Source organism: Hyla sarda, unplaced genomic scaffold, assembly GCF_029499605.1.
Source record: "Hyla sarda isolate aHylSar1 unplaced genomic scaffold, aHylSar1.hap1 scaffold_1572, whole genome shotgun sequence".
Classification (NCBI taxonomy): domain Eukaryota; kingdom Metazoa; phylum Chordata; class Amphibia; order Anura; family Hylidae; genus Hyla; species Hyla sarda.
Genome location: NW_026608209.1, coordinates 48,961 through 71,512, shown reverse-complemented (window position 1 = coordinate 71,512; position 22,552 = coordinate 48,961). Strand labels below are relative to the sequence as shown.

General features: G+C 46.2%; 10 non-coding genes across 10 annotated transcripts; all 10 read right to left on the bottom strand.

Moving 5' to 3' along the window:
• Nucleotides 1–786: 786 nt before the first annotated feature.
• LOC130310521 (U2 spliceosomal RNA) lies at nt 787–977 on the bottom strand. Its single transcript, XR_008859033.1, has one exon. It is a non-coding gene; the product is annotated as a U2 spliceosomal RNA (small nuclear RNA).
• Nucleotides 978–3,069: 2,092 nt separating this feature from the next.
• LOC130310520 (U2 spliceosomal RNA) lies at nt 3,070–3,260 on the bottom strand. Its single transcript, XR_008859032.1, has one exon. It is a non-coding gene; the product is annotated as a U2 spliceosomal RNA (small nuclear RNA).
• A 2,100-nt stretch (nt 3,261–5,360) lies between these two features.
• LOC130310519 (U2 spliceosomal RNA) lies at nt 5,361–5,551 on the bottom strand. Its single transcript, XR_008859030.1, has one exon. It is a non-coding gene; the product is annotated as a U2 spliceosomal RNA (small nuclear RNA).
• Nucleotides 5,552–7,637: 2,086 nt separating this feature from the next.
• On the bottom strand, nt 7,638–7,828 carry LOC130310518 (U2 spliceosomal RNA). Its single transcript, XR_008859029.1, has one exon. It is a non-coding gene; the product is annotated as a U2 spliceosomal RNA (small nuclear RNA).
• Nucleotides 7,829–9,920: 2,092 nt separating this feature from the next.
• Nucleotides 9,921–10,111, bottom strand: LOC130310517 (U2 spliceosomal RNA). Its single transcript, XR_008859028.1, has one exon. It is a non-coding gene; the product is annotated as a U2 spliceosomal RNA (small nuclear RNA).
• Nucleotides 10,112–12,206: 2,095 nt separating this feature from the next.
• On the bottom strand, nt 12,207–12,397 carry LOC130310515 (U2 spliceosomal RNA). Its single transcript, XR_008859026.1, has one exon. It is a non-coding gene; the product is annotated as a U2 spliceosomal RNA (small nuclear RNA).
• A 2,088-nt stretch (nt 12,398–14,485) lies between these two features.
• On the bottom strand, nt 14,486–14,676 carry LOC130310513 (U2 spliceosomal RNA). The gene has a single exon (XR_008859025.1). It is a non-coding gene; the product is annotated as a U2 spliceosomal RNA (small nuclear RNA).
• A 2,096-nt stretch (nt 14,677–16,772) lies between these two features.
• Nucleotides 16,773–16,963, bottom strand: LOC130310512 (U2 spliceosomal RNA). Its single transcript, XR_008859024.1, has one exon. It is a non-coding gene; the product is annotated as a U2 spliceosomal RNA (small nuclear RNA).
• A 2,087-nt stretch (nt 16,964–19,050) lies between these two features.
• On the bottom strand, nt 19,051–19,241 carry LOC130310511 (U2 spliceosomal RNA). The gene has a single exon (XR_008859023.1). It is a non-coding gene; the product is annotated as a U2 spliceosomal RNA (small nuclear RNA).
• A 2,096-nt stretch (nt 19,242–21,337) lies between these two features.
• On the bottom strand, nt 21,338–21,528 carry LOC130310510 (U2 spliceosomal RNA). Its single transcript, XR_008859022.1, has one exon. It is a non-coding gene; the product is annotated as a U2 spliceosomal RNA (small nuclear RNA).
• Nucleotides 21,529–22,552: the final 1,024 nt, after the last annotated feature.

Sequence of the window (22,552 nt, the reverse complement as noted above, 5' to 3'; positions counted from 1 at the left end):
CGGCTGAAAGTAGGCCAGAATGTCAGTCCATGTTGGAGCAGGTTTAGATACAGTCTAAAGCATAGATCTCAAAGTCTGTGCACAGAATTTAGCAAGGGCCTCGCACCTTCTGATGCATCAGTGCACAATAGCATAGCCTAACCCTCTGTACTTTGGTCTATATTGATGCGGGACATAGACAGCCAGCTGATGACCAATCCATTAGTGCAATGGATGGCTGGAAGCATTTGTCTTTGCCTTTGCAATACCACAGAAGCAATGCATGGTCAATGTACAGCAATGACACACCTGTGTGAACAGCCAGGAGACCCCCCCCCCCCCCCATGTTATGTTACATAGTTACATAGTTAGTACGGTCGAAAAAAGACATATGTCCATCACGTTCAACCAGGGAATTAAGGGGTAGGGGTGTGGCGCGATATTGGGGAAGGGATGAGATTTTATATTTCTTCATAAGCATTAATCTTATTTTGTCAATTAGGAACATTCAGCACCCACCCGCTATCAAGGCAGCTGCCTATCATGTCATGCCCTACCTGCACAGGTGTGCTGGCTACTCAAATGATCCAATTAAGGAGGCCATTTAGTCAGCAGCAGCAGAAGTCCTGTGCCTGGACGCTCCAACAGGGGCCAGACACAAGCAGAAGCAGAAGCAGCAGAAGCAGCAGCAGCACCACCTTTTGTTTATTGGCTGCAGCAGCAGCAAGGCCCACAGGGCTGGCTAGCTGGCTAGCCAGCAAGCAGGTAGCAATGAAAGTAGGAATCTTTCTTTTTAACCCTGTAAGGGGGTGGTGCACTGTACCCGAAGATACTGCCATATCGGGTCAATGCATAGGGCGACGGAAGCAAGCTTCGAAATCGGCCCCCGTTCTCAAAAATCCATTTAATATATGGTCCCCAGATAGGGGACGTATCAGATATTAAACTGATAAGAACAGATACTACACTTGATCTTAGCCAAAAGGCCGAGAAGCGATAACCGTGAAAGGGGCGGGCCCAACAAGGTCCCCTTCATGGGCACTATCACTGCTTGCTGTCAGGGAGGCTGCCAGACAATTTTCCATGCACACTCTGGGCTGGGGGGCAGTCAACCACCAGTACACACAGCAGAACCTAAACCCATACCATTATTGCTAAGCAGCAAGACAGGGGCCCATTGCACTCCCACGGGGCCTTTTTAAATGCAATCCATAACCCGGATTTGCCAGGAACCCTTCTTACTCCTCCTACTTGCATGTGACACTGGGCTTAGGATCTGCATAGGAAACACACACACAAGCACACACCTACCTTTGTTGCCTGCAGATGCCTCCTTGGCTGTCCCCAAACGGTATCAAACCAACACCCACGGGAAGCTGTAAGCATAGAGGACATGCCTGCACCCCATTGGACTTACCTGTGTGGGTTAAATCCGGGTTATTTGACAACCTATGGCGGTGATGGTTCTGCTCAGGCAGAGCAGTGCTGATGCTCCTCATAAAGCTGTCGCTGCTGTGAAGGTTCTAGGTGACATCACAAATCCCTTTGGTTACATACACAACAAAGCTGGGTTGTTGTTGTTTACACTCTGCAAGGCCTGTGGAAGTGAGTGACATCATAGCACTGTAGTTCTGAGGGTTCAAGATGGATGCAACAATCTCCTGTTGCTTCTATGAAGGCCGTAATAGACGACATCACCAAACAGCTCCATAGTCACATACACAGCAAAGGAGAGATGTTGTTTACACCTAGTGATGTCAGTGGTATTGAGTGACATCACAGCACAGTGCTAAGGCTCCTGGGCCTGGACACAGCAGCGGCTGCAATATCTCAACGGAGAATACGTTTATATCTATGTGTGTGTGTGCGCATATATATATATATATATATATATATATATATATATATATATATATATTTCTCCGCCGAAATCACTTTTAAACCCATTTCCACCTTTTTTTCCCTTCTCTTCCTCTTACTTTTTTTTCACGTTTTTTTACGTTTTTCTCCTTTTCGCCTCTTTTCTGGGCGTATTATTCTTCTTTTTCTTCTTTTTTTTCGTCTAATGCATACCCCATCAGTGCAGCAATGCTTATTCAATACCGCCAGCAGATGGAGACACTGGGGGATAATTTTCTAAGGATTTATACTGATTTTTCCTGTCTGAATTTGTCGCACAGAAAGTTGCAGGCCAAATATGTGTGACATTTCTGCGACTTTAGCTTCTAGAGCATTTTTACAACATTATACATAGGTGCTGAATACATAAAAAGCGACTGTTCAGCGACAGACAAGTCGCATCGGCTGAAAGTAGGCCAGAATGTCAGTCCATGTTGGAGCAGGTTTAGATACAGTCTAAAGCATAGATCTCAAAGTCTGTGCACAGAATTTAGCAAGGGCCTCGCACCTTCTGATGCATCAGGTAGGTGCACAATAGCATAGCCTAACCCTCTGTACTTTGGTCTATATTGATGCGGGACATAGACAGCCAGCTGATGACCAATCCATTAGTGCAATGGATGGCTGGAAGCATTTGTCTTTGCCTTTGCAATACCACAGAAGCAATGCATGGTCAATGTACAGCAATGACACACCTGTGTGAACAGCCAGGAGACCCCCCCCCCCCCATGTTATGTTACATAGTTACATAGTTAGTACGGTCGAAAAAAGACATATGTCCATCACGTTCAACCAGGGAATTAAGGGGTAGGGGTGTGGCGCGATATTGGGGAAGGGATGAGATTTTATATTTCTTCATAAGCATTAATCTTATTTTGTCAATTAGGAACATTCAGCACCCACCCGCTATCAAGGCAGCTGCCTATCATGTCATGCCCTACCTGCACAGGTGTGCTGGCTACTCAAATGATCCAATTAAGGAGGCCATTTAGTCAGCAGCAGCAGAAGTCCTGTGCCTGGACGCTCCAACAGGGGCCAGACACAAGCAGAAGCAGAAGCAGCAGAAGCAGCAGCAGCACCACCTTTTGTTTATTGGCTGCAGCAGCAGCAAGGCCCACAGGGCTGGCTAGCTGGCTAGCCAGCAAGCAGGTAGCAATGAAAGTAGGAATCTTTCTTTTTAACCCTGTAAGGGGGTGGTGCACTGTACCCGAAGATACTGCCATATCGGGTCAATGCATAGGGCGACGGAAGCAAGCTTCGAAATCGGCCCCCGTTCTCAAAAATCCATTTAATATATGGTCCCCAGATAGGGGACGTATCAGATATTAAACTGATAAGAACAGATACTACACTTGATCTTAGCCAAAAGGCCGAGAAGCGATAACCGTGAAAGGGGCGGGCCCAACAAGGTCCCCTTCATGGGCACTATCACTGCTTGCTGTCAGGGAGGCTGCCAGACAATTTTCCATGCACACTCTGGGCTGGGGGGCAGTCAACCACCAGTAAACACAGCAGAACCTAAACCCATACCATTATTGCTAAGCAGCAAGACAGGGGCCCATTGCACTCCCACGGGGCCTTTTTAAATGCAATCCATAACCCGGATTTGCCAGGAACCCTTCTTACTCCTCCTACTTGCATGTGACACTGGGCTTAGGATCTGCATAGGAAACACACACACAAGCACACACCTACCTTTGTTGCCTGCAGATGCCTCCTTGGCTGTCCCCAAACGGTATCAAACCAACACCCACGGGAAGCTGTAAGCATAGAGGACATGCCTGCACCCCATTGGACTTACCTGTGTGGGTTAAATCCGGGTTATTTGACAACCTATGGCGGTGATGGTTCTGCTCAGGCAGAGCAGTGCTGATGCTCCTCATAAAGCTGTCGCTGCTGTGAAGGTTCTAGGTGACATCACAAATCCCTTTGGTTACATACACAACAAAGCTGGGTTGTTGTTGTTTACACTCTGCAAGGCCTGTGGAAGTGAGTGACATCATAGCACTGTAGTTCTGAGGGTTCAAGATGGATGCAACAATCTCCTGTTGCTTCTATGAAGGCCGTAATAGACGACATCACCAAACAGCTCCATAGTCACATACACAGCAAAGGAGAGATGTTGTTTACACCTAGTGATGTCAGTGGTATTGAGTGACATCACAGCACAGTGCTAAGGCTCCTGGGCCTGGACACAGCAGCGGCTGCAATATCTCAACGGAGAATACGTTTATATCTATGTGTGTGTGTGCGCATATATATATATATATATATATATATATATATATATATATATATATATATATATATTTCTCCGCCGAAATCACTTTTAAACCCATTTCCACCTTTTTTTCCCTTCTCTTCCTCTTACTTTTTTTTCACGTTTTTTTACGTTTTTCTCCTTTTCGCCTCTTTTCTGGGCGTATTATTCTTCTTTTTCTTCTTTTTTTTCGTCTAATGCATACCCCATCAGTGCAGCAATGCTTATTCAATACCGCCAGCAGATGGAGACACTGGGGGATAATTTTCTAAGGATTTATACTGATTTTTCCTGTCTGAATTTGTCGCACAGAAAGTTGCAGGCCAAATATGTGTGACATTTCTGCGACTTTAGCTTCTAGAGCATTTTTACAACATTATACATAGGTGCTGAATACATAAAAAGCGACTGTTCAGCGACAGACAAGTCGCATCGGCTGAAAGTAGGCCAGAATGTCAGTCCATGTTGGAGCAGGTTTAGATACAGTCTAAAGCATAGATCTCAAAGTCTGTGCACAGAATTTAGCAAGGGCCTCGCACCTTCTGATGCATCAGGTAGGTGCACAATAGCATAGCCTAACCCTCTGTACTTTGGTCTATATTGATGCGGGACATAGACAGCCAGCTGATGACCAATCCATTAGTGCAATGGATGGCTGGAAGCATTTGTCTTTGCCTTTGCAATACCACAGAAGCAATGCATGGTCAATGTACAGCAATGACACACCTGTGTGAACAGCCAGGAGACCCCCCCCCCCCCATGTTATGTTACATAGTTACATAGTTAGTACGGTCGAAAAAAGACATATGTCCATCACGTTCAACCAGGGAATTAAGGGGTAGGGGTGTGGCGCGATATTGGGGAAGGGATGAGATTTTATATTTCTTCATAAGCATTAATCTTATTTTGTCAATTAGGAACATTCAGCACCCACCCGCTATCAAGGCAGCTGCCTATCATGTCATGCCCTACCTGCACAGGTGTGCTGGCTACTCAAATGATCCAATTAAGGAGGCCATTTAGTCAGCAGCAGCAGAAGTCCTGTGCCTGGACGCTCCAACAGGGGCCAGACACAAGCAGAAGCAGAAGCAGCAGAAGCAGCAGCAGCACCACCTTTTGTTTATTGGCTGCAGCAGCAGCAAGGCCCACAGGGCTGGCTAGCTGGCTAGCCAGCAAGCAGGTAGCAATGAAAGTAGGAATCTTTCTTTTTAACCCTGTAAGGGGGTGGTGCACTGTACCCGAAGATACTGCCATATCGGGTCAATGCATAGGGCGACGGAAGCAAGCTTCGAAATCGGCCCCCGTTCTCAAAAATCCATTTAATATATGGTCCCCAGATAGGGGACGTATCAGATATTAAACTGATAAGAACAGATACTACACTTGATCTTAGCCAAAAGGCCGAGAAGCGATAACCGTGAAAGGGGCGGGCCCAACAAGGTCCCCTTCATGGGCACTATCACTGCTTGCTGTCAGGGAGGCTGCCAGACAATTTTCCATGCACACTCTGGGCTGGGGGGCAGTCAACCACCAGTACACACAGCAGAACCTAAACCCATACCATTATTGCTAAGCAGCAAGACAGGGGCCCATTGCACTCCCACGGGGCCTTTTTAAATGCAATCCATAACCCGGATTTGCCAGGAACCCTTCTTACTCCTCCTACTTGCATGTGACACTGGGCTTAGGATCTGCATAGGAAACACACACACAAGCACACACCTACCTTTGTTGCCTGCAGATGCCTCCTTGGCTGTCCCCAAACGGTATCAAACCAACACCCACGGGAAGCTGTAAGCATAGAGGACATGCCTGCACCCCATTGGACTTACCTGTGTGGGTTAAATCCGGGTTATTTGACAACCTATGGCGGTGATGGTTCTGCTCAGGCAGAGCAGTGCTGATGCTCCTCATAAAGCTGTCGCTGCTGTGAAGGTTCTAGGTGACATCACAAATCCCTTTGGTTACATACACAACAAAGCTGGGTTGTTGTTGTTTACACTCTGCAAGGCCTGTGGAAGTGAGTGACATCATAGCACTGTAGTTCTGAGGGTTCAAGATGGATGCAACAATCTCCTGTTGCTTCTATGAAGGCCGTAATAGACGACATCACCAAACAGCTCCATAGTCACATACACAGCAAAGGAGAGATGTTGTTTACACCTAGTGATGTCAGTGGTATTGAGTGACATCACAGCACAGTGCTAAGGCTCCTGGGCCTGGACACAGCAGCGGCTGCAATATCTCAACGGAGAATACGTTTATATCTATGTGTGTGTGTGCGCATATATATATATATATATATATATATATAGATATATATATATATTTCTCCGCCGAAATCACTTTTAAACCCATTTCCACCTTTTTTTCCCTTCTCTTCCTCTTACTTTTTTTTCACGTTTTTTTACGTTTTTCTCCTTTTCGCCTCTTTTCTGGGCGTATTATTCTTCTTTTTCTTCTTTTTTTTCGTCTAATGCATACCCCATCAGTGCAGCAATGCTTATTCAATACCGCCAGCAGATGGAGACACTGGGGGATAATTTTCTAAGGATTTATACTGATTTTTCCTGTCTGAATTTGTCGCACAGAAAGTTGCAGGCCAAATATGTGTGACATTTCTGCGACTTTAGCTTCTAGAGCATTTTTACAACATTATACATAGGTGCTGAATACATAAAAAGCGACTGTTCAGCGACAGACAAGTCGCATCGGCTGAAAGTAGGCCAGAATGTCAGTCCATGTTGGAGCAGGTTTAGATACAGTCTAAAGCATAGATCTCAAAGTCTGTGCACAGAATTTAGCAAGGGCCTCGCACCTTCTGATGCATCAGGTAGGTGCACAATAGCATAGCCTAACCCTCTGTACTTTGGTCTATATTGATGCGGGACATAGACAGCCAGCTGATGACCAATCCATTAGTGCAATGGATGGCTGGAAGCATTTGTCTTTGCCTTTGCAATACCACAGAAGCAATGCATGGTCAATGTACAGCAATGACACACCTGTGTGAACAGCCAGGAGACCCCCCCCCCCATGTTATGTTACATAGTTACATAGTTAGTACGGTCGAAAAAAGACATATGTCCATCACGTTCAACCAGGGAATTAAGGGGTAGGGGTGTGGCGCGATATTGGGGAAGGGATGAGATTTTATATTTCTTCATAAGCATTAATCTTATTTTGTCAATTAGGAACATTCAGCACCCACCCGCTATCAAGGCAGCTGCCTATCATGTCATGCCCTACCTGCACAGGTGTGCTGGCTACTCAAATGATCCAATTAAGGAGGCCATTTAGTCAGCAGCAGCAGAAGTCCTGTGCCTGGACGCTCCAACAGGGGCCAGACACAAGCAGAAGCAGAAGCAGCAGAAGCAGCAGCAGCACCACCTTTTGTTTATTGGCTGCAGCAGCAGCAAGGCCCACAGGGCTGGCTAGCTGGCTAGCCAGCAAGCAGGTAGCAATGAAAGTAGGAATCTTTCTTTTTAACCCTGTAAGGGGGTGGTGCACTGTACCCGAAGATACTGCCATATCGGGTCAATGCATAGGGCGACGGAAGCAAGCTTCGAAATCGGCCCCCGTTCTCAAAAATCCATTTAATATATGGTCCCCAGATAGGGGACGTATCAGATATTAAACTGATAAGAACAGATACTACACTTGATCTTAGCCAAAAGGCCGAGAAGCGATAACCGTGAAAGGGGCGGGCCCAACAAGGTCCCCTTCATGGGCACTATCACTGCTTGCTGTCAGGGAGGCTGCCAGACAATTTTCCATGCACACTCTGGGCTGGGGGGCAGTCAACCACCAGTACACACAGCAGAACCTAAACCCATACCATTATTGCTAAGCAGCAAGACAGGGGCCCATTGCACTCCCACGGGGCCTTTTTAAATGCAATCCATAACCCGGATTTGCCAGGAACCCTTCTTACTCCTCCTACTTGCATGTGGACACTGGGCTTAGGATCTGCATAGGAAACACACACACAAGCACACACCTACCTTTGTTGCCTGCAGATGCCTCCTTGGCTGTCCCCAAACGGTATCAAACCAACACCCACGGGAAGCTGTAAGCATAGAGGACATGCCTGCACCCCATTGGACTTACCTGTGTGGGTTAAATCCGGGTTATTTGACAACCTATGGCGGTGATGGTTCTGCTCAGGCAGAGCAGTGCTGATGCTCCTCATAAAGCTGTCGCTGCTGTGAAGGTTCTAGGTGACATCACAAATCCCTTTGGTTACATACACAACAAAGCTGGGTTGTTGTTGTTTACACTCTGCAAGGCCTGTGGAAGTGAGTGACATCATAGCACTGTAGTTCTGAGGGTTCAAGATGGATGCAACAATCTCCTGTTGCTTCTATGAAGGCCGTAATAGACGACATCACCAAACAGCTCCATAGTCACATACACAGCAAAGGAGAGATGTTGTTTACACCTAGTGATGTCAGTGGTATTGAGTGACATCACAGCACAGTGCTAAGGCTCCTGGGCCTGGACACAGCAGCGGCTGCAATATCTCAACGGAGAATACGTTTATATCTATGTGTGTGTGTGCGCATATATATATATATATATATATATATATATATATATATATATATATATTTCTCCGCCGAAATCACTTTTAAACCCATTTCCACCTTTTTTTCCCTTCTCTTCCTCTTACTTTTTTTTCACGTTTTTTTACGTTTTTCTCCTTTTCGCCTCTTTTCTGGGCGTATTATTCTTCTTTTTCTTCTTTTTTTTCGTCTAATGCATACCCCATCAGTGCAGCAATGCTTATTCAATACCGCCAGCAGATGGAGACACTGGGGGATAATTTTCTAAGGATTTATACTGATTTTTCCTGTCTGAATTTGTCGCACAGAAAGTGGCAGGCCAAATATGTGTGACATTTCTGCGACTTTAGCTTCTAGAGCATTTTTACAACATTATACATAGGTGCTGAATACATAAAAAGCGACTGTTCAGCGACAGACAAGTCGCATCGGCTGAAAGTAGGCCAGAATGTCAGTCCATGTTGGAGCAGGTTTAGATACAGTCTAAAGCATAGATCTCAAAGTCTGTGCACAGAATTTAGCAAGGGCCTCGCACCTTCTGATGCATCAGGTAGGTGCACAATAACATAGCCTAACCCTCTGTACTTTGGTCTATATTGATGCGGGACATAGACAGCCAGCTGATGACCAATCCATTAGTGCAATGGATGGCTGGAAGCATTTGTCTTTGCCTTTGCAATACCACAGAAGCAATGCATGGTCAATGTACAGCAATGACACACCTGTGTGAACAGCCAGGAGACCCCCCCCCCCCATGTTATGTTACATAGTTACATAGTTAGTACGGTCGAAAAAAGACATATGTCCATCACGTTCAACCAGGGAATTAAGGGGTAGGGGTGTGGCGCGATATTGGGGAAGGGATGAGATTTTATATTTCTTCATAAGCATTAATCTTATTTTGTCAATTAGGAACATTCAGCACCCACCCGCTATCAAGGCAGCTGCCTATCATGTCATGCCCTACCTGCACAGGTGTGCTGGCTACTCAAATGATCCAATTAAGGAGGCCATTTAGTCAGCAGCAGCAGAAGTCCTGTGCCTGGACGCTCCAACAGGGGCCAGACACAAGCAGAAGCAGAAGCAGCAGAAGCAGCAGCAGCACCACCTTTTGTTTATTGGCTGCAGCAGCAGCAAGGCCCACAGGGCTGGCTAGCTGGCTAGCCAGCAAGCAGGTAGCAATGAAAGTAGGAATCTTTCTTTTTAACCCTGTAAGGGGGTGGTGCACTGTACCCGAAGATACTGCCATATCGGGTCAATGCATAGGGCGACGGAAGCAAGCTTCGAAATCGGCCCCCGTTCTCAAAAATCCATTTAATATATGGTCCCCAGATAGGGGACGTATCAGATATTAAACTGATAAGAACAGATACTACACTTGATCTTAGCCAAAAGGCCGAGAAGCGATAACCGTGAAAGGGGCGGGCCCAACAAGGTCCCCTTCATGGGCACTATCACTGCTTGCTGTCAGGGAGGCTGCCAGACAATTTTCCATGCACACTCTGGGCTGGGGGGCAGTCAACCACCAGTACACACAGCAGAACCTAAACCCATACCATTATTGCTAAGCAGCAAGACAGGGGCCCATTGCACTCCCACGGGGCCTTTTTAAATGCAATCCATAACCCGGATTTGCCAGGAACCCTTCTTACTCCTCCTACTTGCATGTGACACTGGGCTTAGGATCTGCATAGGAAACACACACACAAGCACACACCTACCTTTGTTGCCTGCAGATGCCTCCTTGGCTGTCCCCAAACGGTATCAAACCAACACCCACGGGAAGCTGTAAGCATAGAGGACATGCCTGCACCCCATTGGACTTACCTGTGTGGGTTAAATCCGGGTTATTTGACAACCTATGGCGGTGATGGTTCTGCTCAGGCAGAGCAGTGCTGATGCTCCTCATAAAGCTGTCGCTGCTGTGAAGGTTCTAGGTGACATCACAAATCCCTTTGGTTACATACACAACAAAGCTGGGTTGTTGTTGTTTACACTCTGCAAGGCCTGTGGAAGTGAGTGACATCATAGCACTGTAGTTCTGAGGGTTCAAGATGGATGCAACAATCTCCTGTTGCTTCTATGAAGGCCGTAATAGACGACATCACCAAACAGCTCCATAGTCACATACACAGCAAAGGAGAGATGTTGTTTACACCTAGTGATGTCAGTGGTATTGAGTGACATCACAGCACAGTGCTAAGGCTCCTGGGCCTGGACACAGCAGCGGCTGCAATATCTCAACGGAGAATACGTTTATATCTATGTGTGTGTGTGCGCATATATATATATATATATATATATATATATATATATATATATATATATATTTCTCCGCCGAAATCACTTTTAAACCCATTTCCACCTTTTTTTCCCTTCTCTTCCTCTTACTTTTTTTTCACGTTTTTTTACGTTTTTCTCCTTTTCGCCTCTTTTCTGGGCGTATTATTCTTCTTTTTCTTCTTTTTTTTCGTCTAATGCATACCCCATCAGTGCAGCAATGCTTATTCAATACCGCCAGCAGATGGAGACACTGGGGGATAATTTTCTAAGGATTTATACTGATTTTTCCTGTCTGAATTTGTCGCACAGAAAGTTGCAGGCCAAATATGTGTGACATTTCTGCGACTTTAGCTTCTAGAGCATTTTTACAACATTATACATAGGTGCTGAATACATAAAAAGCGACTGTTCAGCGACAGACAAGTCGCATCGGCTGAAAGTAGGCCAGAATGTCAGTCCATGTTGGAGCAGGTTTAGATACAGTCTAAAGCATAGATCTCAAAGTCTGTGCACAGAATTTAGCAAGGGCCTCGCACCTTCTGATGCATCAGGTAGGTGCACAATAACATAGCCTAACCCTCTGTACTTTGGTCTATATTGATGCGGGACATAGACAGCCAGCTGATGACCAATCCATTAGTGCAATGGATGGCTGGAAGCATTTGTCTTTGCCTTTGCAATACCACAGAAGCAATGCATGGTCAATGTACAGCAATGACACACCTGTGTGAACAGCCAGGAGACCCCCCCCCCCCCCATGTTATGTTACATAGTTACATAGTTAGTACGGTCGAAAAAAGACATATGTCCATCACGTTCAACCAGGGAATTAAGGGGTAGGGGTGTGGCGCGATATTGGGGAAGGGATGAGATTTTATATTTCTTCATAAGCATTAATCTTATTTTGTCAATTAGGAACATTCAGCACCCACCCGCTATCAAGGCAGCTGCCTATCATGTCATGCCCTACCTGCACAGGTGTGCTGGCTACTCAAATGATCCAATTAAGGAGGCCATTTAGTCAGCAGCAGCAGAAGTCCTGTGCCTGGACGCTCCAACAGGGGCCAGACACAAGCAGAAGCAGAAGCAGCAGAAGCAGCAGCAGCACCACCTTTTGTTTATTGGCTGCAGCAGCAGCAAGGCCCACAGGGCTGGCTAGCTGGCTAGCCAGCAAGCAGGTAGCAATGAAAGTAGGAATCTTTCTTTTTAACCCTGTAAGGGGGTGGTGCACTGTACCCGAAGATACTGCCATATCGGGTCAATGCATAGGGCGACGGAAGCAAGCTTCGAAATCGGCCCCCGTTCTCAAAAATCCATTTAATATATGGTCCCCAGATAGGGGACGTATCAGATATTAAACTGATAAGAACAGATACTACACTTGATCTTAGCCAAAAGGCCGAGAAGCGATAACCGTGAAAGGGGCGGGCCCAACAAGGTCCCCTTCATGGGCACTATCACTGCTTGCTGTCAGGGAGGCTGCCAGACAATTTTCCATGCACACTCTGGGCTGGGGGGCAGTCAACCACCAGTACACACAGCAGAACCTAAACCCATACCATTATTGCTAAGCAGCAAGACAGGGGCCCATTGCACTCCCACGGGGCCTTTTTAAATGCAATCCATAACCCGGATTTGCCAGGAACCCTTCTTACTCCTCCTACTTGCATGTGACACTGGGCTTAGGATCTGCATAGGAAACACACACACAAGCACACACCTACCTTTGTTGCCTGCAGATGCCTCCTTGGCTGTCCCCAAACGGTATCAAACCAACACCCACGGGAAGCTGTAAGCATAGAGGACATGCCTGCACCCCATTGGACTTACCTGTGTGGGTTAAATCCGGGTTATTTGACAACCTATGGCGGTGATGGTTCTGCTCAGGCAGAGCAGTGCTGATGCTCCTCATAAAGCTGTCGCTGCTGTGAAGGTTCTAGGTGACATCACAAATCCCTTTGGTTACATACACAACAAAGCTGGGTTGTTGTTGTTTACACTCTGCAAGGCCTGTGGAAGTGAGTGACATCATAGCACTGTAGTTCTGAGGGTTCAAGATGGATGCAACAATCTCCTGTTGCTTCTATGAAGGCCGTAATAGACGACATCACCAAACAGCTCCATAGTCACATACACAGCAAAGGAGAGATGTTGTTTACACCTAGTGATGTCAGTGGTATTGAGTGACATCACAGCACAGTGCTAAGGCTCCTGGGCCTGGACACAGCAGCGGCTGCAATATCTCAACGGAGAATACGTTTATATCTATGTGTGTGTGTGCGCATATATATATATATATATATATATATATAGATATATATATATATTTCTCCGCCGAAATCACTTTTAAACCCATTTCCACCTTTTTTTCCCTTCTCTTCCTCTTACTTTTTTTTCACGTTTTTTTACGTTTTTCTCCTTTTCGCCTCTTTTCTGGGCGTATTATTCTTCTTTTTCTTCTTTTTTTTCGTCTAATGCATACCCCATCAGTGCAGCAATGCTTATTCAATACCGCCAGCAGATGGAGACACTGGGGGATAATTTTCTAAGGATTTATACTGATTTTTCCTGTCTGAATTTGTCGCACAGAAAGTTGCAGGCCAAATATGTGTGACATTTCTGCGACTTTAGCTTCTAGAGCATTTTTACAACATTATACATAGGTGCTGAATACATAAAAAGCGACTGTTCAGCGACAGACAAGTCGCATCGGCTGAAAGTAGGCCAGAATGTCAGTCCATGTTGGAGCAGGTTTAGATACAGTCTAAAGCATAGATCTCAAAGTCTGTGCACAGAATTTAGCAAGGGCCTCGCACCTTCTGATGCATCAGGTAGGTGCACAATAACATAGCCTAACCCTCTGTACTTTGGTCTATATTGATGCGGGACATAGACAGCCAGCTGATGACCAATCCATTAGTGCAATGGATGGCTGGAAGCATTTGTCTTTGCCTTTGCAATACCACAGAAGCAATGCATGGTCAATGTACAGCAATGACACACCTGTGTGAACAGCCAGGAGACCCCCCCCCCCCCATGTTATGTTACATAGTTACATAGTTAGTACGGTCGAAAAAAGACATATGTCCATCACGTTCAACCAGGGAATTAAGGGGTAGGGGTGTGGCGCGATATTGGGGAAGGGATGAGATTTTATATTTCTTCATAAGCATTAATCTTATTTTGTCAATTAGGAACATTCAGCACCCACCCGCTATCAAGGCAGCTGCCTATCATGTCATGCCCTACCTGCACAGGTGTGCTGGCTACTCAAATGATCCAATTAAGGAGGCCATTTAGTCAGCAGCAGCAGAAGTCCTGTGCCTGGACGCTCCAACAGGGGCCAGACACAAGCAGAAGCAGAAGCAGCAGAAGCAGCAGCAGCACCACCTTTTGTTTATTGGCTGCAGCAGCAGCAAGGCCCACAGGGCTGGCTAGCTGGCTAGCCAGCAAGCAGGTAGCAATGAAAGTAGGAATCTTTCTTTTTAACCCTGTAAGGGGGTGGTGCACTGTACCCGAAGATACTGCCATATCGGGTCAATGCATAGGGCGACGGAAGCAAGCTTCGAAATCGGCCCCCGTTCTCAAAAATCCATTTAATATATGGTCCCCAGATAGGGGACGTATCAGATATTAAACTGATAAGAACAGATACTACACTTGATCTTAGCCAAAAGGCCGAGAAGCGATAACCGTGAAAGGGGCGGGCCCAACAAGGTCCCCTTCATGGGCACTATCACTGCTTGCTGTCAGGGAGGCTGCCAGACAATTTTCCATGCACACTCTGGGCTGGGGGGCAGTCAACCACCAGTACACACAGCAGAACCTAAACCCATACCATTATTGCTAAGCAGCAAGACAGGGGCCCATTGCACTCCCACGGGGCCTTTTTAAATGCAATCCATAACCCGGATTTGCCAGGAACCCTTCTTACTCCTCCTACTTGCATGTGACACTGGGCTTAGGATCTGCATAGGAAACACACACACAAGCACACACCTACCTTTGTTGCCTGCAGATGCCTCCTTGGCTGTCCCCAAACGGTATCAAACCAACACCCACGGGAAGCTGTAAGCATAGAGGACATGCCTGCACCCCATTGGACTTACCTGTGTGGGTTAAATCCGGGTTATTTGACAACCTATGGCGGTGATGGTTCTGCTCAGGCAGAGCAGTGCTGATGCTCCTCATAAAGCTGTCGCTGCTGTGAAGGTTCTAGGTGACATCACAAATCCCTTTGGTTACATACACAACAAAGCTGGGTTGTTGTTGTTTACACTCTGCAAGGCCTGTGGAAGTGAGTGACATCATAGCACTGTAGTTCTGAGGGTTCAAGATGGATGCAACAATCTCCTGTTGCTTCTATGAAGGCCGTAATAGACGACATCACCAAACAGCTCCATAGTCACATACACAGCAAAGGAGAGATGTTGTTTACACCTAGTGATGTCAGTGGTATTGAGTGACATCACAGCACAGTGCTAAGGCTCCTGGGCCTGGACACAGCAGCGGCTGCAATATCTCAACGGAGAATACGTTTATATCTATGTGTGTGTGTGCGCATATATATATATATATATATATATATATATATATATAGATATATATATATATTTCTCCGCCGAAATCACTTTTAAACCCATTTCCACCTTTTTTTCCCTTCTCTTCCTCTTACTTTTTTTTCACGTTTTTTTACGTTTTTCTCCTTTTCGCCTCTTTTCTGGGCGTATTATTCTTCTTTTTCTTCTTTTTTTTCGTCTAATGCATACCCCATCAGTGCAGCAATGCTTATTCAATACCGCCAGCAGATGGAGACACTGGGGGATAATTTTCTAAGGATTTATACTGATTTTTCCTGTCTGAATTTGTCGCACAGAAAGTTGCAGGCCAAATATGTGTGACATTTCTGCGACTTTAGCTTCTAGAGCATTTTTACAACATTATACATAGGTGCTGAATACATAAAAAGCGACTGTTCAGCGACAGACAAGTCGCATCGGCTGAAAGTAGGCCAGAATGTCAGTCCATGTTGGAGCAGGTTTAGATACAGTCTAAAGCATAGATCTCAAAGTCTGTGCACAGAATTTAGCAAGGGCCTCGCACCTTCTGATGCATCAGGTAGGTGCACAATAGCATAGCCTAACCCTCTGTACTTTGGTCTATATTGATGCGGGACATAGACAGCCAGCTGATGACCAATCCATTAGTGCAATGGATGGCTGGAAGCATTTGTCTTTGCCTTTGCAATACCACAGAAGCAATGCATGGTCAATGTACAGCAATGACACACCTGTGTGAACAGCCAGGAGACCCCCCCCCCCCCATGTTATGTTACATAGTTACATAGTTAGTACGGTCGAAAAAAGACATATGTCCATCACGTTCAACCAGGGAATTAAGGGGTAGGGGTGTGGCGCGATATTGGGGAAGGGATGAGATTTTATATTTCTTCATAAGCATTAATCTTATTTTGTCAATTAGGAACATTCAGCACCCACCCGCTATCAAGGCAGCTGCCTATCATGTCATGCCCTACCTGCACAGGTGTGCTGGCTACTCAAATGATCCAATTAAGGAGGCCATTTAGTCAGCAGCAGCAGAAGTCCTGTGCCTGGACGCTCCAACAGGGGCCAGACACAAGCAGAAGCAGAAGCAGCAGAAGCAGCAGCAGCACCACCTTTTGTTTATTGGCTGCAGCAGCAGCAAGGCCCACAGGGCTGGCTAGCTGGCTAGCCAGCAAGCAGGTAGCAATGAAAGTAGGAATCTTTCTTTTTAACCCTGTAAGGGGGTGGTGCACTGTACCCGAAGATACTGCCATATCGGGTCAATGCATAGGGCGACGGAAGCAAGCTTCGAAATCGGCCCCCGTTCTCAAAAATCCATTTAATATATGGTCCCCAGATAGGGGACGTATCAGATATTAAACTGATAAGAACAGATACTACACTTGATCTTAGCCAAAAGGCCGAGAAGCGATAACCGTGAAAGGGGCGGGCCCAACAAGGTCCCCTTCATGGGCACTATCACTGCTTGCTGTCAGGGAGGCTGCCAGACAATTTTCCATGCACACTCTGGGCTGGGGGGCAGTCAACCACCAGTACACACAGCAGAACCTAAACCCATACCATTATTGCTAAGCAGCAAGACAGGGGCCCATTGCACTCCCACGGGGCCTTTTTAAATGCAATCCATAACCCGGATTTGCCAGGAACCCTTCTTACTCCTCCTACTTGCATGTGACACTGGGCTTAGGATCTGCATAGGAAACACACACACAAGCACACACCTACCTTTGTTGCCTGCAGATGCCTCCTTGGCTGTCCCCAAACGGTATCAAACCAACACCCACGGGAAGCTGTAAGCATAGAGGACATGCCTGCACCCCATTGGACTTACCTGTGTGGGTTAAATCCGGGTTATTTGACAACCTATGGCGGTGATGGTTCTGCTCAGGCAGAGCAGTGCTGATGCTCCTCATAAAGCTGTCGCTGCTGTGAAGGTTCTAGGTGACATCACAAATCCCTTTGGTTACATACACAACAAAGCTGGGTTGTTGTTGTTTACACTCTGCAAGGCCTGTGGAAGTGAGTGACATCATAGCACTGTAGTTCTGAGGGTTCAAGATGGATGCAACAATCTCCTGTTGCTTCTATGAAGGCCGTAATAGACAACATCACCAAACAGCTCCATAGTCACATACACAGCAAAGGAGAGATGTTGTTTACACCTAGTGATGTCAGTGGTATTGAGTGACATCACAGCACAGTGCTAAGGCTCCTGGGCCTGGACACAGCAGCGGCTGCAATATCTCAACGGAGAATACGTTTATATCTATGTGTGTGTGTGCGCATATATATATATATATATATATATATATATATATATATATATATTTCTCCGCCGAAATCACTTTTAAACCCATTTCCACCTTTTTTTCCCTTCTCTTCCTCTTACTTTTTTTTCACGTTTTTTTACGTTTTTCTCCTTTTCGCCTCTTTTCTGGGCGTATTATTCTTCTTTTTCTTCTTTTTTTTCGTCTAATGCATACCCCATCAGTGCAGCAATGCTTATTCAATACCGCCAGCAGATGGAGACACTGGGGGATAATTTTCTAAGGATTTATACTGATTTTTCCTGTCTGAATTTGTCGCACAGAAAGTTGCAGGCCAAATATGTGTGACATTTCTGCGACTTTAGCTTCTAGAGCATTTTTACAACATTATACATAGGTGCTGAATACATAAAAAGCGACTGTTCAGCGACAGACAAGTCGCATCGGCTGAAAGTAGGCCAGAATGTCAGTCCATGTTGGAGCAGGTTTAGATACAGTCTAAAGCATAGATCTCAAAGTCTGTGCACAGAATTTAGCAAGGGCCTCGCACCTTCTGATGCATCAGGTAGGTGCACAATAGCATAGCCTAACCCTCTGTACTTTGGTCTATATTGATGCGGGACATAGACAGCCAGCTGATGACCAATCCATTAGTGCAATGGATGGCTGGAAGCATTTGTCTTTGCCTTTGCAATACCACAGAAGCAATGCATGGTCAATGTACAGCAATGACACACCTGTGTGAACAGCCAGGAGACCCCCCCCCCCCATGTTATGTTACATAGTTACATAGTTAGTACGGTCGAAAAAAGACATATGTCCATCACGTTCAACCAGGGAATTAAGGGGTAGGGGTGTGGCGCGATATTGGGGAAGGGATGAGATTTTATATTTCTTCATAAGCATTAATCTTATTTTGTCAATTAGGAACATTCAGCACCCACCCGCTATCAAGGCAGCTGCCTATCATGTCATGCCCTACCTGCACAGGTGTGCTGGCTACTCAAATGATCCAATTAAGGAGGCCATTTAGTCAGCAGCAGCAGAAGTCCTGTGCCTGGACGCTCCAACAGGGGCCAGACACAAGCAGAAGCAGAAGCAGCAGAAGCAGCAGCAGCACCACCTTTTGTTTATTGGCTGCAGCAGCAGCAAGGCCCACAGGGCTGGCTAGCTGGCTAGCCAGCAAGCAGGTAGCAATGAAAGTAGGAATCTTTCTTTTTAACCCTGTAAGGGGGTGGTGCACTGTACCCGAAGATACTGCCATATCGGGTCAATGCATAGGGCGACGGAAGCAAGCTTCGAAATCGGCCCCCGTTCTCAAAAATCCATTTAATATATGGTCCCCAGATAGGGGACGTATCAGATATTAAACTGATAAGAACAGATACTACACTTGATCTTAGCCAAAAGGCCGAGAAGCGATAACCGTGAAAGGGGCGGGCCCAACAAGGTCCCCTTCATGGGCACTATCACTGCTTGCTGTCAGGGAGGCTGCCAGACAATTTTCCATGCACACTCTGGGCTGGGGGGCAGTCAACCACCAGTACACACAGCAGAACCTAAACCCATACCATTATTGCTAAGCAGCAAGACAGGGGCCCATTGCACTCCCACGGGGCCTTTTTAAATGCAATCCATAACCCGGATTTGCCAGGAACCCTTCTTACTCCTCCTACTTGCATGTGACACTGGGCTTAGGATCTGCATAGGAAACACACACACAAGCACACACCTACCTTTGTTGCCTGCAGATGCCTCCTTGGCTGTCCCCAAACGGTATCAAACCAACACCCACGGGAAGCTGTAAGCATAGAGGACATGCCTGCACCCCATTGGACTTACCTGTGTGGGTTAAATCCGGGTTATTTGACAACCTATGGCGGTGATGGTTCTGCTCAGGCAGAGCAGTGCTGATGCTCCTCATAAAGCTGTCGCTGCTGTGAAGGTTCTAGGTGACATCACAAATCCCTTTGGTTACATACACAACAAAGCTGGGTTGTTGTTGTTTACACTCTGCAAGGCCTGTGGAAGTGAGTGACATCATAGCACTGTAGTTCTGAGGGTTCAAGATGGATGCAACAATCTCCTGTTGCTTCTATGAAGGCCGTAATAGACGACATCACCAAACAGCTCCATAGTCACATACACAGCAAAGGAGAGATGTTGTTTACACCTAGTGATGTCAGTGGTATTGAGTGACATCACAGCACAGTGCTAAGGCTCCTGGGCCTGGACACAGCAGCGGCTGCAATATCTCAACGGAGAATACGTTTATATCTATGTGTGTGTGTGCGCATATATATATATATATATATATATATATATATATATATATATATATTTCTCCGCCGAAATCACTTTTAAACCCATTTCCACCTTTTTTTCCCTTCTCTTCCTCTTACTTTTTTTTCACGTTTTTTTACGTTTTTCTCCTTTTCGCCTCTTTTCTGGGCGTATTATTCTTCTTTTTCTTCTTTTTTTTCGTCTAATGCATACCCCATCAGTGCAGCAATGCTTATTCAATACCGCCAGCAGATGGAGACACTGGGGGATAATTTTCTAAGGATTTATACAGATTTTTCCTGTCTGAATTTGTCGCACAGAAAGTTGCAGGCCAAATATGTGTGACATTTCTGCGACTTTAGCTTCTAGAGCATTTTTACAACATTATACATAGGTGCTGAATACATAAAAAGCGACTGTTCAGCGACAGACAAGTCGCATCGGCTGAAAGTAGGCCAGAATGTCAGTCCATGTTGGAGCAGGTTTAGATACAGTCTAAAGCATAGATCTCAAAGTCTGTGCACAGAATTTAGCAAGGGCCTCGCACCTTCTGATGCATCAGGTAGGTGCACAATAACATAGCCTAACCCTCTGTACTTTGGTCTATATTGATGCGGGACATAGACAGCCAGCTGATGACCAATCCATTAGTGCAATGGATGGCTGGAAGCATTTGTCTTTGCCTTTGCAATACCACAGAAGCAATGCATGGTCAATGTACAGCAATGACACACCTGTGTGAACAGCCAGGAGACCCCCCCCCCCCCCCCCCCATGTTATGTTACATAGTTACATAGTTAGTACGGTCGAAAAAAGACATATGTCCATCACGTTCAACCAGGGAATTAAGGGGTAGGGGTGTGGCGCGATATTGGGGAAGGGATGAGATTTTATATTTCTTCATAAGCATTAATCTTATTTTGTCAATTAGGAACATTCAGCACCCACCCGCTATCAAGGCAGCTGCCTATCATGTCATGCCCTACCTGCACAGGTGTGCTGGCTACTCAAATGATCCAATTAAGGAGGCCATTTAGTCAGCAGCAGCAGAAGTCCTGTGCCTGGACGCTCCAACAGGGGCCAGACACAAGCAGAAGCAGAAGCAGCAGAAGCAGCAGCAGCACCACCTTTTGTTTATTGGCTGCAGCAGCAGCAAGGCCCACAGGGCTGGCTAGCTGGCTAGCCAGCAAGCAGGTAGCAATGAAAGTAGGAATCTTTCTTTTTAACCCTGTAAGGGGGTGGTGCACTGTACCCGAAGATACTGCCATATCGGGTCAATGCATAGGGCGACGGAAGCAAGCTTCGAAATCGGCCCCCGTTCTCAAAAATCCATTTAATATATGGTCCCCAGATAGGGGACGTATCAGATATTAAACTGATAAGAACAGATACTACACTTGATCTTAGCCAAAAGGCCGAGAAGCGATAACCGTGAAAGGGGCGGGCCCAACAAGGTCCCCTTCATGGGCACTATCACTGCTTGCTGTCAGGGAGGCTGCCAGACAATTTTCCATGCACACTCTGGGCTGGGGGGCAGTCAACCACCAGTACACACAGCAGAACCTAAACCCATACCATTATTGCTAAGCAGCAAGACAGGGGCCCATTGCACTCCCACGGGGCCTTTTTAAATGCAATCCATAACCCGGATTTGCCAGGAACCCTTCTTACTCCTCCTACTTGCATGTGACACTGGGCTTAGGATCTGCATAGGAAACACACACACAAGCACACACCTACCTTTGTTGCCTGCAGATGCCTCCTTGGCTGTCCCCAAACGGTATCAAACCAACACCCACGGGAAGCTGTAAGCATAGAGGACATGCCTGCACCCCATTGGACTTACCTGTGTGGGTTAAATCCGGGTTATTTGACAACCTATGGCGGTGATGGTTCTGCTCAGGCAGAGCAGTGCTGATGCTCCTCATAAAGCTGTCGCTGCTGTGAAGGTTCTAGGTGACATCACAAATCCCTTTGGTTACATACACAACAAAGCTGGGTTGTTGTTGTTTACACTCTGCAAGGCCTGTGGAAGTGAGTGACATCATAGCACTGTAGTTCTGAGGGTTCAAGATGGATGCAACAATCTCCTGTTGCTTCTATGAAGGCCGTAATAGACGACATCACCAAACAGCTCCATAGTCACATACACAGCAAAGGAGAGATGTTGTTTACACCTAGTGATGTCAGTGGTATTGAGTGACATCACAGCACAGTGCTAAGGCTCCTGGGCCTGGACACAGCAGCGGCTGCAATATCTCAACGGAGAATACGTTTATATCTATGTGTGTGTGTGCGCATATATATATATATATATATATATATATATATATATATATATATTTCTCCGCCGAAATCACTTTTAAACCCATTTCCACCTTTTTTTCCCTTCTCTTCCTCTTACTTTTTTTTCACGTTTTTTTACGTTTTTCTCCTTTTCGCCTCTTTTCT